General features: G+C 47.3%; 1 non-coding gene across 1 annotated transcript; it reads right to left on the bottom strand.

Moving 5' to 3' along the window:
• Window positions 1-327: 327 nt before the first annotated feature.
• Trnas-gga lies at window positions 328-411 on the bottom strand. The gene is given in 2 exon segments: window positions 328-362; window positions 372-411. It is a non-coding gene; the product is annotated as a tRNA-Ser (tRNA).
• Window positions 412-16,183: the final 15,772 nt, after the last annotated feature.

Raw genomic sequence — 16,183 nt, 5'->3', positions numbered from 1 at the left:
CTCCCCACCATTTTCTGGGGAGGGGGTTAGGTTAGTGGAGGTAGCCAAATTGACCGATCTTCGCGCCAAAATTCAAACTTCCCGCCAAAATCGCCCATCTCGAATGACGTTATGGCCTCTATCTTGGATGACATCATGTGCTGTTGCCAAGTCTACACACCGCCGTCTTGGATGACGTCATCGCCACCATCTTGGATACATCTGGCAACAATGCAAAAATGGTTCAAATGGCTCTGAGCACTATGGGACTAAACATCTGAGGTCATCAGTCCCCTCGAACTTAGAAGTACTTAAGTCTAACTAACCTAAACACATCACACACGTCCATGCCCAAGGCAGGATTCGAACCTGCGACCACAGTGGTCGCGTGGTTCCAGACTGTTGCGCCTAGAACCGCTCGGCCACCCAGGCCGGCGCAAAAATGCAGAGAGATTCAGAACTCTCATCACCCCAATACTGTTAGTTACTTGTTCCAAGAACACTAGTGGGCCAATAATCGAAACTTGTGTAATTGCCATTGAAATTTCACCCATGCAGATGATGTTCCATTGTGTTTCTTAATTAAGAATTAAGCTAAGCTTGTGTTGACCTATACAGGGTGTCCCTGCTAAGAGTCGTCACGCGCATTATCTGTGGTGTTTCGTTGTGTATTTGCAATTTAGCGTTTGCACTGTGAAGCTTTAGTCAACCCAAACAAGTTCTGCTTATCACGTCTTTTTTGCGATGCCCGTTGTTGACAGAAAGCGTCAGTTTGTTTCCCATTACAGACCTAATTATTTTTAAAGCAGTATGTCACGCGTCCATATGATAGAGCGGTCCCAGATTAGTGCAGCGCTATATTTGTTTTATCGTTATGTGTTAACAGGGAAATTAAATCACAAATAATAACCAGTATTACAGCAGCGACTGAACAGCGTCGCTGCATGGTGGTAGCAGTCAGTGAGAGCCAGGGCTGTGCTGCTACCCTTAGCGTACTGGTTTTCTTCTTATTTTACTGTTCCTGTTACCACATATCTATTAAATCAATATCATAATTGACTTATTTGTGATCACTCTATCGGTTTGAAATGTAAAATTCCGCTTTAAAAATAATTCTGTTTCTAATGGGAAGCAAACCATTACTTTCCATTGACACTAAATCTTGCATGAACGACGTGGTGAGTAGTATTTGTTTCAACTGACTCCGTCTACACACTGCAAAAATGAATTTGCAGATATCTACCGAAACACCAGAGAAAATGTATCTGTCGGCTCGTAGAAAAGACAGCCTACACAAGGTGGTCCATTGATCGTGGCCGGAGTGGCCGTGCGGTTCTGGGCGCTACAGTCTGGGACCGAGCGACTGCTACGGTCGCAGGTTCGAATCCTGCCTCGGGCATGGATGTGTGTGATGTCCTTAGGTTAGTTAAGTTTAATTAGTTCTAAGTTCTAGGCGACTGATGACCTAAGAAGTTAAGTCGCATAGTGCTCAGAGCCATTTGAACCATTTGCCATCCATTGATCGTGACCGGGCCAAATATCTCAAGAAATAAGGGTCAAACGAAACAATTACAAAGAACGAAACTTGTCTAGCTTGAAGTGGGAAACCAGATGGCGCTATGGCTGGCCCGCTAGATGGCGCTGCCATAGGTCAAACGGATATCAACTGCATTTTTTTAAGCAGAAACCCCCATTTTTTACTACATATTAATGTAGTACGCAAAAAAATATGAATGTTTTAGTTGGACCACTTTTTTCGCTGTAATAGTCACAAACATATGGCTCACAGTTTTAGACGAACAGTTGGTAACAGGTAGGTTTTTTAAATTAAAATAAAGAACGTAGGTACGTTCGAACATTTAATTTCGGTTGTTCCAGTGGGATACATGTACCTTTGTGATCTTATCATTTCTGAGAAGGCATGCTGTTACAGCGTGATTACCTGTAAATGCCACATTAATGCAATAAATGCTCAAAATGATGTCCGTCAACCTCAATGCATTTGGCAATACGTGTAACGACATTCCTCTCAACAACGAGGAGTTCGCCTTCCGTAATGTTCGCACATGCATTGGCAATACGCTGACGCATGTTGTCAGGCGTTGCCGGTGGATCACGATAGCAAATATCCATGGTATGGTGCTTCGACGAGCAATGCACCTGTCATGAAATATGCTATTCAATACCGCTTCAACTGACCGCGAGCTATGTGCCGGACATCTATTATGTTGCAAGTACATCGCCATTCTGTCATGTAGTGAAACATCTTGTAGTAACATCGGTAGAACATTATGCGGAAAATCAGCATACATTGCACCATTTGGATTGCCATCGATAAAATAGGGTCCAATTATCCTTCCTCCCATAATGCCGCACCATACATTAACCCGCCAAGGTCGCTGATGTTCCTCCTGTCGCTGCCATCGTGGACTTTCCGTGGCCCAATAGTTCATATTATGCCGGTTTACGTTACCGCTGTTGGTGAATGACGCTTCGTCGCTAAATAGAACGCGTGCAAAAAATCTGTCATCGTCCCGTAATTTCTCTTGTGACCAGTGGTAGAACTGTACACGACGTTCAAAGTCGTCGCCATGTAATTCCTGGTGCATAGAAGTATGGTATGGGTGCAATCGATGTTGATGTATCATTCTCAACACCGACGTTTTGGAGATTCCCGATTCTCGCGCAATTTGTCTGCTACTGATGTGCGGACTAACCGCGAAAGCAGCTAAAACACCTACTTGGGCATCATCATTTGTTTGCAGGTCGTGGTTGACGTTTCACATGTGGCTGAACACTTCCTGTGTCCTTAAATTACGTAACTATCCGGCGAACGGTCCGGACCCTTGGACGATGTCGTCAAAGATACCGAGCAGCATACGTAGCACACGCCCGTTGGGCATTTTGATCACAATAGCCATACATCAACAAGATATCGACCTTTTCCGCAATTGGTAAACCTTTCCATTTTAACACGGATAATGTATCACGAAGCAAATACCGTCCGCACTGGCGGAATGTTACGTGATACCACGTACTTATACGTTTGTGACTATTACAGCGCCATGTATCACAAAGCGAAAAAGCGGTCCGTCTAAAACATTCATATTTCTTTACATACTACACGAATATGTAATAGAAAATGGGAGTTCCTGTTTAAAAAAACGCAGTTAATATCCGTTACGGCAGCGCCATCTAGCGGGCCAACCATAGCGCCGTCTGGTTTCCCCCTTCAAGCAAGACAAGTTTTGTTCTTTGTAGTTTTTTCGTTTGATGCTTATTTCGTGAGATATTTGGCCCGGTCACTGTCAACGGACGACTCTGTATACATCTAAAAAATGGAAAAATATTTATGTATCTAAATGCGGACCATTTAGAGTTTTTCTCTGTAAAAATAATTAATTAAATCTGTTCAAGATCTCCTGTGTGGTATATAAGGAGTTCTTAAGGGAAAAAAACCTCAGTCTTCATTTGAAAACACTTTTGCTATCTGAGACTTCCTGGCAGGTTATAACTGGGGGAGACTGTTCACACTCTGATGAAAAGTGAAAATCCATTGTGGAACCTTTGCTGACTGCCAGCCATTTTATTTCCACGGCTAGACTGTCAGAAAGTTTATACACTCCTGGAAATTGAAATAAGAACACCGTGAATTCAATGTCCCAGGAAGGGGAAACTTTATTGACATATTCCTGGGGTCAGATACATCACATGATCACACTGACAGAACCACAGGCACATAGACACAGGCAACAGAGCATGCACAATGTCGGCACTAGTACAGTGTATATCCACCTTTCGCAGCAATGCAGGCTGCTATTCTCCCATGGAGACGATCATAGAGATGCTGGATGTAGTCCTGTGGAACGGCTTGCCATGCCATTTCCACATGGCGCCTCAGTTGGACCAGCGTTCGTGCTGGTCGTGCAGACCGCGTGAGACGACGCTTCATCCAGTCCCAAACATGCTCAATGGGGGACAGATCCGGAGATCTTGCTGGCCAGGGTAGTTGACTTACACCTTCTAGAGCACGTTGGGTGGTACGGGATACATGCGGACGTGCATTGTCCTGTTGGAACAGCAAGTTCCCTTGCCGGTCTAGGAATGGTAGAACGATGGGTTCGATGACGGTTTGGATGTACCGTGCACTATTCAGTGTCCCCTCGACGATCACCAGTGGTGTACGGCCAGTGTAGGAGATCGCTCCCCACACCATGATGCCGGGTGTTGGCCCTGTGTGCCTCGGTCGTATGCAGTCCTGATTGTGGCGCTCACCTGCACGGCGCCAAACACGCATACGACCATTATTGGCACCAAGGCAGAAGCGACTCTCATCGCTGAAGACGACACGTCTCCATTCGTCCCTCCATTCACGCCTGTCGCGACACCACTGGAGGCGGGCTGCACGATGTTGGGGCGTGAGCGGAAGACGGCCTAACGGTGTGCGGGACCGTAGCCCAGCTTCATGAAGACGGTTGCGAATGGTCCTCGCCGATACCCCAGGAGCAACAGTGTCCCTAATTTGCTGGGAAGTGGCGGTGCGGTTCCCTACGGCACTGCGTAGGATCCTACGGTCTTGGCGTGCATCCGTGCGTCGCTGCGGTCCGGTCCCTGGTCGACGGGCACGTGCACCTTCCGTCGACCACTGGCGACAACATCGATGTACTGTGGAGACCTCACGCCCCACGTGTTGAGCAATTGGGCGGTACGTCCACCCGGCCTCCCGCATGCCCACTATACGCCCTCGCTCAAAGTCCGTCAACTGCACATACGGTTCACGTCCACGCTGTCGCGGCATGCTACCAGTGTTAAAGACTGCGATGGAGCTCCGTATGCCACGGCAAACTGGCTGACACTGACGGCGGCGGTGCACAAATGCTGCGCAGCTAGCGCCATTCGACGGCCAACACCGCGGTTCCTGGTGTGTCCGCTGTGCCGTGCGTGTGATCATTGCTTGTACAGCCCTCTCGCAGTGTCCGGAGCAAGTATGGTGGGTCTGACACACCGGTGTCAATGTGTTCTTTTTTCCATTTCCAGGAGTGTAGCTGCATCTTTCGCCTCTCTCTGTGCCAAAGTTAGGTTTATTAAATGATAATTCATGCTATTTTTTGCTCATTCTGATTATCCTTGTTACCCTCAAACTCAGATGAGCGGTTCATAACAAATTTCGTAAGTGAATAAATGTACTGTTGTGTTGTGGTTAAGCCGGCCGGTGTGGCCGTGCGGTTCTAGGCGCTTCAGTCTGGAACCGCGTGACCGCTACGGTCGCAGGTTCGAATCCTGCCTCGGGCATGGATGTGTGTGATGTCCTTAGGTTAGTTAGGTTTAAGTAGTTCTAAGTTCTAGGGGACTGATGACCACAGATGTTAAGTCCCATAGTGCTCAGAGTCATTTGAACCATTTTTTGTTGTGGTTGATATTTCCAGTTGCTTAAGGAAATACGTGCAAGACATACATGTGTGAATGGCACACATAATTCTCGTTGAAACTTCCTGGCAGATTAAAACTGTGTGCCGGACCGAGACTCGAACTCGGGACCTTTGCCTATCGCAGGCAAGTGCTCTACCAACTGAGCTACCCAAGCACGACTCACGCCCCGTCCTCACAGCCTTACTTCTGCCAGTACCTCGTCTCCTACCTTCCAAACTATACAGAAGCTCTCCTGCGAACCTTGCACAACTAGCACTCCTGAAAGAAAGGATATTGCGGAGATATGGCTTAGCGACAGCTTGGGGGATGTTTACAGAGTGAGATTTTCACTCTGCAGCGGAGTGTGCGCTGATATGAAATTTCCTTGCAGAGTAAAACTATGTGCCGGACCGAGACTCGAACTCGGTACCTGTGCCTTCTGCGGGCAAGTGCTCTACCAACCTTTTTTTCCCCCCCTAATGAACCGCTGCAGGAGCAGGACGACGGGTAGGGCAGGGGTCGACACCCGAAGCCTGGCCATCCCACCGCCACGCCCAAGCAACGTGTTCGAGTTCGAGGAGCGAAGGATCAGGAAGAGGATGTAGTGGGTTTGTTTTATTTATTTATTTCTTCAATTTTTAGAACATTTTTAATTTTTTTTAAATTTTCATTTTGTATTGTATTTATAGATTTATTTTTGTTTCATTACAAAGAAAGATCCTACAACTGCCGTAGCCGAGCGTCCGAGTCGTCTTCTCGTCTGTTGGGAGGGGTTCCCCCCTATTCCGTCCGTAGGGGATCAATATGCTCCAGGATTCTTCTTCATTTTCAGCGTCTCATACCCGGAACGCCCCAGTGAGCAGGAGGATCCGCAAATAATGAACCTAAATAATTTGCGAAACGAGTTCTGTACTTCGGGTGGCGGCTGAAAGCTGCATGTGTCGTCATCAATAGGGACCAAAAGTCGAGTGTGCCTTTGGGAGCATCGCAAAATATGTAGTAAACGGCCACGCCTTTTAGCCAGTTAACCGCGTTCGTTCTGGTTGATGGAAAGTATACGCCGTCGGGGCGCAATACATCATCAGGGGAGAGAGACTCCGGCAATCGCCGCAAGAGTAATGCCAGCATGCGCTGCGTCAGTAGCCAGCACTCGCTGGTCGCGGCACACGTCAGACGGTATGCATCCGAGTCAGCGACTGAGCATGTCGGACACGAGAGGTCGTCCGTCAGATGTATGGAATGTAGCCTCTGACGAGTAGCGAACTTCCCATTCACAACCACGTACCACAATGAACGCACCGTCGTAGGTAGAAAAGGGGTGTGTACCGTTCGCCACACCGTGTTCCAGGCAACTTCGGGATGCCTGTGGGCGACCGTATTTACAGGTTGTTGCTGTTGATTGAGGCGATAATAGTCTTTTGTGCTGGGCTTCCGTGTCGTCGGAAGTTCTGACCATATGCAGCTGAAGTCAATCAAGAACTCTCTGATGTGGGTGAGTGCCGGTGAAATGTGTCCTACAGAAACCGGGGGATGCAGAGAGTGTGGTTCAAATGGCTCTGAGCAGTATGCGACTTAACTTCTGAGGTCATCAGTCGCCTAGAACTTAGAACTAATTAAACCTAACTAACCTAAGGACATCACACACATCCATGCCCGAGGCAGGATTCGAACCTGCGACCGTTGCGGTCGCTCGGCTCCAGACTGTAGCGCCTAGAACCGCACGGCCACTTCGGCCGGCACAGAGAGTGTGGTGCCACTTCCGCTATAAGGGTTCAAATGGCTCCGAGCACTATGGAACTTAACTGCTGTGGTCATCAGTCCTCTAGAACTTAGAACTACTTAAACCTAACTAACCTAAGGACATCACACACACCCACTCCCGAGGCAGGATTCGAACCTGCGACCATAGCGGTCGCGCGGTTCCAGACTGCAGCGCCTAGAACCGCTCGGCCACTTAGGCCGGCCCGCTATCAGGGTGCCCGTCAGAGTGGCGTGGGCAGAGGTCCATGTGCGACGCATAGTGTTGAGATAAAGCGATCGCGCACGGTTATACACATGAATTAAACCGATACCGCCCGCCCGCTGCGGCAGTGTCAGGGTGGCGTATCGGACTTTAGAAACCAGACCGGTGCTTACGAAATGTCCATATGCTGCTTGAAATCTGTCGGCCATCGTAGCCGTCAAGGGAAGGATATGCGCAAAATCGTTCAGTTTTGAGACAAGATAGGTGTTGACATAACGTGTTCTGAGGAGCATATCCAAGCGACGCAGTTTGTTGTCCTGCAGCAGAGCACGTGTGTGGTGTAGGAGCCGGCGGTACGTAGCCGACGCCGTGCGGCGTACATTGCTATAGAATTGCACTCCTAAACACTTGAGCACGGGCACCTTGTCAAAGGGCACCGCCGTTGTGTGGGAAAGCCCCCCTCCGACATCCATGTATTTTGTCTTCTTCACGTTGATGACGCTCCCAGCGACCGCCCCCTACTGGCGTAGCCACTGTAGCGCCATATGCATTTCATCCTCTGATCTGGCCAGGAACACCACGTCATCGACGAATGCACGACAACGAAAGGTCACGTCCCGCAAGGAGATACCAGTTAATCGCTGCCGTAGACCATGTAAAGCTGGTTCAAGCGCTGCAGCAAATAATATACCCGACAGGGGGCACCCTTGTCGCTCTGACCGTCCAACAATAATGTGACCAGACTGATAACCGTTGACCATCATGCGGGAGCGCGCTCCGTGGACCAGTCGAAGGACCACCTGTGCAGACTCCGGAGAGAGGCCAATGTGTTGCAAAACTGCGCGTAAGAAGCCGTGGTCGACGCGGTCGAATGCGTGGTCAAAATCTACGGCGACAAGGGAGCCTCGTATTTTGCAGGCCGCCGTCAAAGCAATTACGTCGCGGTATGCTCCCAACGCCGTATGAATGTTGCTGACAGCGCCTAAACATGTCTGATCGGTGTGGATGGCTTTCCCGATAGCGATGTGGAGACGCGCGCAGAGGATGCGGGCGAAGATCTTGTAGTCGTTGTTGAGGAGTGTGAGTGGGCGAAAGTCCTGCCACCTACAACCACCATTCGGTTTCGGTACTGGGATCAAGATGCCTTCTGTGAATTCTGTGGGGACAGTGAAATCAGGGCGGATCAGGTCTTCAAACATTTGGAGCCACTTGTCACCCATAAGGTCGTAAAAAGTGCGGTAGAATTCCAGGGGTAAACCGTCCGGTCCAGGCGACTTGTTCGGCGCTCCACGTGCCAAGGCCGATGTCAGCTGTGTAATGGGCAACAGCAGACTATCATCGGGTGCCACGTCCCGAGGGGCGGGAAAATCGTGCAACAGCTCGTCATAATCACGTACATTTCGCGGATCTTCCATGTACAAGGTCCCATAGTGTCTGGCAAACGTGTGCGCGATGTCCGTTTGTGTCACTGCGCGGCCGCCCTCCTCCGTGTTTACCGCCGTAATGAGCTGACGTTTGCGGTGGCGCCTCTCGCGCACAATGTGATACACTGACGCCATTTCGTTGGGGATACAGTCTTGCACTCGCGCACGGATGCGGACACCTTATAGCTGCTCTGTCCTGATGCGAAGTAGACGAGCTTTGATGCGTTGTACGGACATCTGACGTTCGGGAGACGGCGGTTGCGTCGCCAGCTCACGTAACGCTGTATAGTAAAATTCCGACTTTGCCATTTGCCAGTTGGATCTGTCACGCCCGTAGGCCATCAAGGTCTTTCGGAGTGCAGGTTTGACACATCCCAGCCACCACAGCAACGTGGAAGCATACATGGGCAGGCGCCTGATACATCGACGCCACGTGTCAGTAACTGCTCGCCGACACGCTTCCTCGCGAAGGAGGGAGACGTTCAGCATCCACGGGCCCTTGCTGCGTCTTGTGAGTTGTCGGGGTAAGGTGACAGTGCAGATGTACGCGAGATGGTCCGTGAAGGCCGTCGGCCAGAGTTCTGCATCACGGGTTGCCGTGCGGAGGGCACGCGAGACGTATATCCGGTCCAGACGACTGGCAGAATGGCTGGTAAAGTGCGTATATCCACTCTGGGTCCCATGATGTAAGAGCTATGTGTCGTGGAGCGCGAGGTCACGTATCAATGCTTGTAGAGCCGGGCATGGGACGTAATGCGGTGTCTGGTCCTCGGGCCGCAGAACACTGTTAAAATCGCCGCCCACTATGTAATGGTCCATATTTCCTTGCAAAAGTCGGGCTACCTCCTCCGAATAGAAGACATGCCTGTCACCACGGTGCGAATTACCGGATGGAGCGTAGACGTTAATGAGGCGGACTGCGCCAAGTGTGAGTGCGATGCCTCGCCCGTTCGGCAAGTACGTCACGTCCGTCGCGTCTATGCCATCTCGGAGAAGGATGGCCGTCCCTCCTGCGCCATCACCTAAGGGTAGGCTGTACGTGGTGTAGCCATATAGGTCTAAACGCAGCTCGGGACGGACCTCCTGGAGAAGGGCAATGTCCAAGTCCGCCGCTCTGATCATGTCGTGTAACATGCGGGTCTTGACAGTGGAGTGGACACCATTTACATTGACTGTTCCCACGCGGTATGACAGAGACATATCAAGTGGCGGAGGCAGTGTGCCGGTGCAAGCCCACAGTGATCACACACACCATACAGCCATCCATCTACATGCTGTGCATTACTGTGCCGTATGAGTCCCTGACTGGCAGAGCCCTCCGGGCTCAATGTCAGCCGTGGGCTCTGGTGGAGATATCGATGTTTGCTGTGCATCATCTGCCTCCATATCGTCTGCCCAATCACCAAGAGACGATTGTGATATCATTGGTGGCTGGTCGCTTTCACAGGAGCCCACATTTTGGGAGTCGACGCAATGCGCCTCGTTTTCTGGGCCACCAAATTTAGGAGAGTGTTCGTTGTCTTCAGGCACCTTCTGGTGAATGATGCCACTGGAGTCCGTTGCAATTGTGGACGAGTCAACGAAGTCGATGTTTTCCCCCGCCTTCACATCCCTGTCCTGTTCTTCAACTGACAATCGCCTCTTCTTGTGATTTTTGTTTTCGGGTCCAAGATTCGACATCCACTGGAGGGCGGGGCTCGACACAGTCTCGGTCGCTAGGAATCCCTGTATCCGATCCCGACAGTGACGGTGGCTGGGTGCCCACGACGCTGCGGTGGGCAGAGGCTGTAGGAACCTCTGCACCGTTGGGCTGCGGCGTCGTCGACGGCGCTGGCTCTCCAACGGAGCTGGCAGCGGCTTGAGGAGGTAGCAGGTTTTTATCATCCATCACATGATGTCGTGCCGCCGCCACGTATGTTAGCGGGAGAGAGGTCATAGTGGATCGTTGGGGAAGTTCATTGCGGGGCACCTGAACGAGGCGGCGCTGCAGACACTCAATTCTAACACGGCCCTCCTGGCCGCAGCCCGAGCAGGTCCTCGGTTGTCCATCATATATAACAATTGCGCGGCAGCCACCAACGAAAATATACGATGGAACATGCTTCTTAAGTTCTATGCGCACTTGTCGTACCCCGTTAAGGACAGGGTACGTTTCGAATGTGTTCCATTTCTCCTCTGTGTGGCTCAAAACTGTGCCGTATGGCCGCAGCGCATCAACGACTAGGTTGGCAGGAACTTCGAACGGTAGTTCAAAGATGCGCACGGTACGCACCCCCAGACCAGCATGGTCAACTCCTACCACGCTCACATTACCGTCTGCGTGACAGAAGCGAAAGCCGTTTGCAGATCGTTGGAGTAATCTGTCGCAGGCCGCTTCGTAAATCAGTTTGAGGTACACTGTGCTGGTTACAATAAACAGATGAATGCCTATCAGTTCTTGTGGTTCTATGTGCATGATGTCTCGTAGAAACCGTTCAATTTCATGGGCCTTCGGTCTCGTGTACGATGCGTTGAACGTTAGTTTGATTGTAGCTTTTCGATATGAGAACGCCATGACGGGTCGATACAGGTACTATAAGGCAATACAACGACGCGACCGCGCGCTAGCGGGTAAACAACACCTGCGGAGCACTGCCCGGCGCGCCGAGCCCGTCCACATGGTATCACGGCTGGAAGCGGACTGACCAACTGAGCTACCCAAACACGACTCACGCCCCGTCCCCATAGCTTTACTTCTGCCAGTACCTCGTCTCCTATCCTTTCTTTCTGGAGTGCTAGTTCTGCAAGGTTCGCAGGAGAGCTTCCGTAAAGTTTGGAAGGTAGGAGTCGAGGTACTGGCAGAAGTAAGTCTGTGAGAATGAGGCGTGAGTCGTGCGTGGGTAGCTCAGTTGGTAGAGCACTTTCCCGCGAAATGCAAAGGTCCCGATTTCGAGTCTCGGTCCGCCCCACAGTTTTAATCTGCCAGGAAGTTTCACATCAGCGACCACTCCGCTGCAGAGTGAAAATCTCGTTCTGATAATTCTCGTTATTTACTTTGTGCCATGAATACCTTTTGCTTAAGTGAGGAGTTACTATAGAATATTATTAAATAAAGCATCACTGAATGAAAAATGCTAACATAATGATGTAGTATCTCTATGTGCTAACATAAGGAAGTGGTATATCTATTGAGACTCTGGTTACATTGTTTACAGATCAAAAAGCTTTAATTTGTTTACATTTGTGACATCACAAGTCACACTCCTTTATGAATGATGTCATCTTGATGATGCCGCACCCTCTTTTCAATGATGTCACGTTGGTAGGAAATTTATAAAAATACAATGATGGCAGTGGTGGGAAAATATTTAAATTTTTCAGCCAATCAAAGCGTTTAAAAATGCGAGATGGTAGAGGCAGAAAAAATTTTACACCCAATGACAATGCTGTATATTTCTTTGCTAAAGTCAGCTGTATTCAGAAGTATCAAATTATACTACTGTAAAGACACACACACACACACACACACACACACACATATATATATATATATATATATATATATATATATATATATATATAATTTTGCGCTATGTTGAAATGTGTTCTCTCTATCAGGATTCTCGACGTCAAAAAGATATGTAAAGACCGAACACTCTGCCTCATTAGTAAATTCCATCTTCGTTTCTATTTCATATATTACTAAGAAATGTTTATGTCAAATACTATACCAACCATCTCACTTTTGGGCTTACACATATCTGTGTCATTTACCAAAATACATAAGCACCTAAAATTCTGTCTTATCAGTGTACTACATCATCAGAACAGCAAAAAATTTCCACAACGGTGTTACTGACAGTATTTCCTTCATGAAAAATATGTAAGCACCTACGGTTCTCCCTCACCATTGCACTGAAACATCAGTAACAGCAAGAAATATGACATTGTGATGCAACTTACAGTGTTTCCAGCGTCAAAAATACGCAAGCACCTAAAATCCTGCCTTCTCAGTAAATTACTCTCTCCTTTGAAATCAAGTACGATCTCTCCGGGATCCAAAGAACCCAATTTTACATCTGAAAACCCACACAGTAATTATGTGGACTGTTTCTAAATCTTTTGAATTCGCGAAATGTACATTTTGTGGATGGCTTTGAACTGACTAAATGTTCTCATGCACAACTTCCCATTCTGCAACTGAGTCTTTCATTTTATTATTTTCAATGGCAAATTGTGAACTTCAAGCAAAAATCCATACTTTTTGAAATTCCTCTTCGATAGATATTTCATTATCATGTGAATTATTGCCAATCACTTTTAGAGCCGGCAAGAAAACTAATCGCTCCATCAATTTATTTGGGAGAGCAATTTTCCAGTGAACAAAATGGATATGTGCTGGTTATTCGTTGCACAATATTGTCCAATAGTAAACTCCATCTCCCTCATCGTAATCATCCTCTTCGGCTTCTGCTTCTGCTTCTTCTTCTTGTTCTTATTCTCGAACATCTCCGCTTTCTTTTTTGATAAATACACTGTTTTCTTTGACTTTAACGTCTTCATCTTCTTGGCCTTGGTGTGTCGTCTCCTTTTGGAATAACTCTCCCAATCTCTGCAGTGGCTGAGATACGAGAAAGAAGTGCATGCTTCATGAATTGCATCTTCTCCTCTGATAAGACCTGGTGACACAGTTTTTATATAATATTAGGCACAGCTGGATCAGGATCTCAGATTCAGAATAATACAATATCTCAGTCATATCTCCATTAACGATGACAAGAGGCAATATTAACGTTGTATTTAACATTCTTATTGACTCACTGTGTTTGTTATGGACGATAGCAATAAATTTGAAAATTAATTTAAATTAAAATATTCACTGAATTACTTTATATAAAATAATTTGTTCTTAGCTAATTATCCTGTAAACTTATATGTAACTAATTATTACTAGCAGAAACAGTTTTGATAGAATCGCTGTGTTGTAATGCAATTTATTCCATGAGAATGAAATCTTTCGTGATAGCACTATTGTGGAAAACATTCACGAACTTATGATTCGTTCAGAAATCCACTTAGAATGCGTTCAAAAATGTTCATAAACCTAGATGCTGAACGCTTTGTGAAACGAGGTTTTTCTTCTTCAAAAATATGAATCTGGCACCCCCTGAAATTGCCGCCCGGGGCAGATACCAGATTTTGAGCCCCCCTCACCCAGATCTGGGCCTGCTTTTGATGTAAGCAGTGGAACGTGAAAATTGTGTGCGTGTTGGTAGTAGACAGAAACACCAGAGCCTTCGGCACTCACGTAAGAGCTGTACGCCAACGATGCCGCGGCCCCAAATCTCTGCTACACAGACCTCAGCGGCATTTCAAGGTGCAGCCTTACGACTAGCTAGTACCTGTTCGAACAACATCGCTTGATATCACATACTAACAGCTGCAAAAATATTGACCGCCATCAATTAAATCCACGTGAGAAATATGCGAAATTCGTTGTGATAATTTAAATTCTATAACACATTACTGAGAATTTTTTTAATGTATATTAAGGGGCGGCTCCGCCTCAGAGTCCTTAATACGATCGCATCTGCTGTAAATGTAAATTTAGTCTACCTATTACGTCAGTCCACTCATTTACAGGCACACGAAACGCACGAAGTACTGTTGTCTCGTATTTATCGAGAAAACGAAAGATGTAACTTACGCTGCTGATCGTCTCTTGGTAAAAACCCTTGCAATAACCACTAATTTTCTCATGGCTGTCACTTTGCGAGATGTATGTGAGAAATAGTAACACGTTCGCTCACAACACTTACAGCGGTACGGAGCTCAACTCTCAGCTCGCCTTTCCCAGAGCATAGCTTACATGCCATATTCTCACGAATCTTCCAGTCTTTGTTATATAACTGAATCCACATGTTTCTGACGAGTAGGAGATGTCCCCCGCCAAATCACAGATTGTCTCGAAATCCCATTACGTCCCGACAGCACTGTTCTATCAGTTAGAAGGCTGTCTAGTCCTACAGTCGTCATTGACTAGGCAGAGAACTATCACAACGAGAAAAACAGGACACTAACGTACAGGAAGAAATACACAACCATGCAACGTATACCAGGACTACAGAAAGGAATTCAGAAGCATAACATCTACAATTCATAGCTATCGAATCCCTCTGTTCGTATATAATCTCCTTTATCGTATTCCTATGATTGTTACGCTAGAAATACGACAGTATAATGCTGTCAGAGTCTTCGTTGACAGAATGTTTCGTGAGAAATACATCTCCTTTTTTTCAAATGGATCATACCGCTGCAATACGAATCTAACAGTATCACAGCGCTTCCACTACACTATCCAATGAATCATCTACAATGGTGCAACAGCCCCAACCTACATGCATACTTCAGAGCTGCTGCAAGAGTAGTTGGAGATTCGAGACTTCACAGCTGTTGCTCGTTTTTACCCCCACGCGCTGTTCGATAGTGGACCGTCCGCGATACCGTGTCCCGTCTAGACCAGAGTATCTCCACATGGGTAGTACGCATATGTCTAATGGTTGTTATTTATTTAGAAGCAAACCCAGAAATTACACGCTTATCCAACTATCGTACATCGAGAGCCAATTAGCACGTTCTAGCTACACCAAATCAATGTCACTGTTTAGTCCAGAATCAGCAGTCATCTTACAAGGGAACCTCCCCATCGCACCCCCCTCAGATTTAGTTATAAGGTGGCACAGTGGATAGGCCTTGAAAAACTGTACACAGATTAATCGAGAAAACAGGAAGAAATTGTGTGGAACTATGAAAAAAATAAGCAAAATATACAAACTGAGTAGTCCATATGCAATATAAATGCGAATATTGACTGACGAACGCCGTGGTCCCGTGGTTAGCGTGAACGGCTACTGAGTGAGAGGTCCTTGGTTCAAGTCTTCCCAGCAGCGAAAATTTTAATTTTTTATTTTCAGATAATTATCAAAGTTCAAGCACTTACACAAAATCAACTTCGCTCTCAAAAATTCCAGGACATGTTCAGATTTGCTTGGACATATGCAGGATTTGACGGTCTACAAGCGGAAAAAATTGAAAACGTTAAAAACATATGTTTTGACAGAGCACAAGGAAAACTGTGCGACTGCGAAACTGTTGCATTAATTTGTTGCAGTTTATGTGACAAACTCCTATGTTTTCATCACTTTTTGGGAGTGATTATCACATCCACAAGAAAACTTAAATCGGGCAAGGTAGAAGAATCTTTTTACCTATTCGCCAAGTGTACAAGTTAGGTGGGTCGACAACATTTTCCTGTCATGTGACGCACATGCCGTCACCAGTCTCGTATAGAATATATCAAATGTGTTTTCCTGTCGAGGAATCGGTTGACCTATGACCTTGCGATCAAATGTTTTCGGTTCCCATTGGA

This window comes from Schistocerca piceifrons, chromosome X, assembly GCF_021461385.2.
Source record: "Schistocerca piceifrons isolate TAMUIC-IGC-003096 chromosome X, iqSchPice1.1, whole genome shotgun sequence".
Lineage (NCBI taxonomy): Eukaryota > Metazoa > Arthropoda > Insecta > Orthoptera > Acrididae > Schistocerca > Schistocerca piceifrons.
This window is presented reverse-complemented; position numbering and strand designations above follow the sequence as displayed.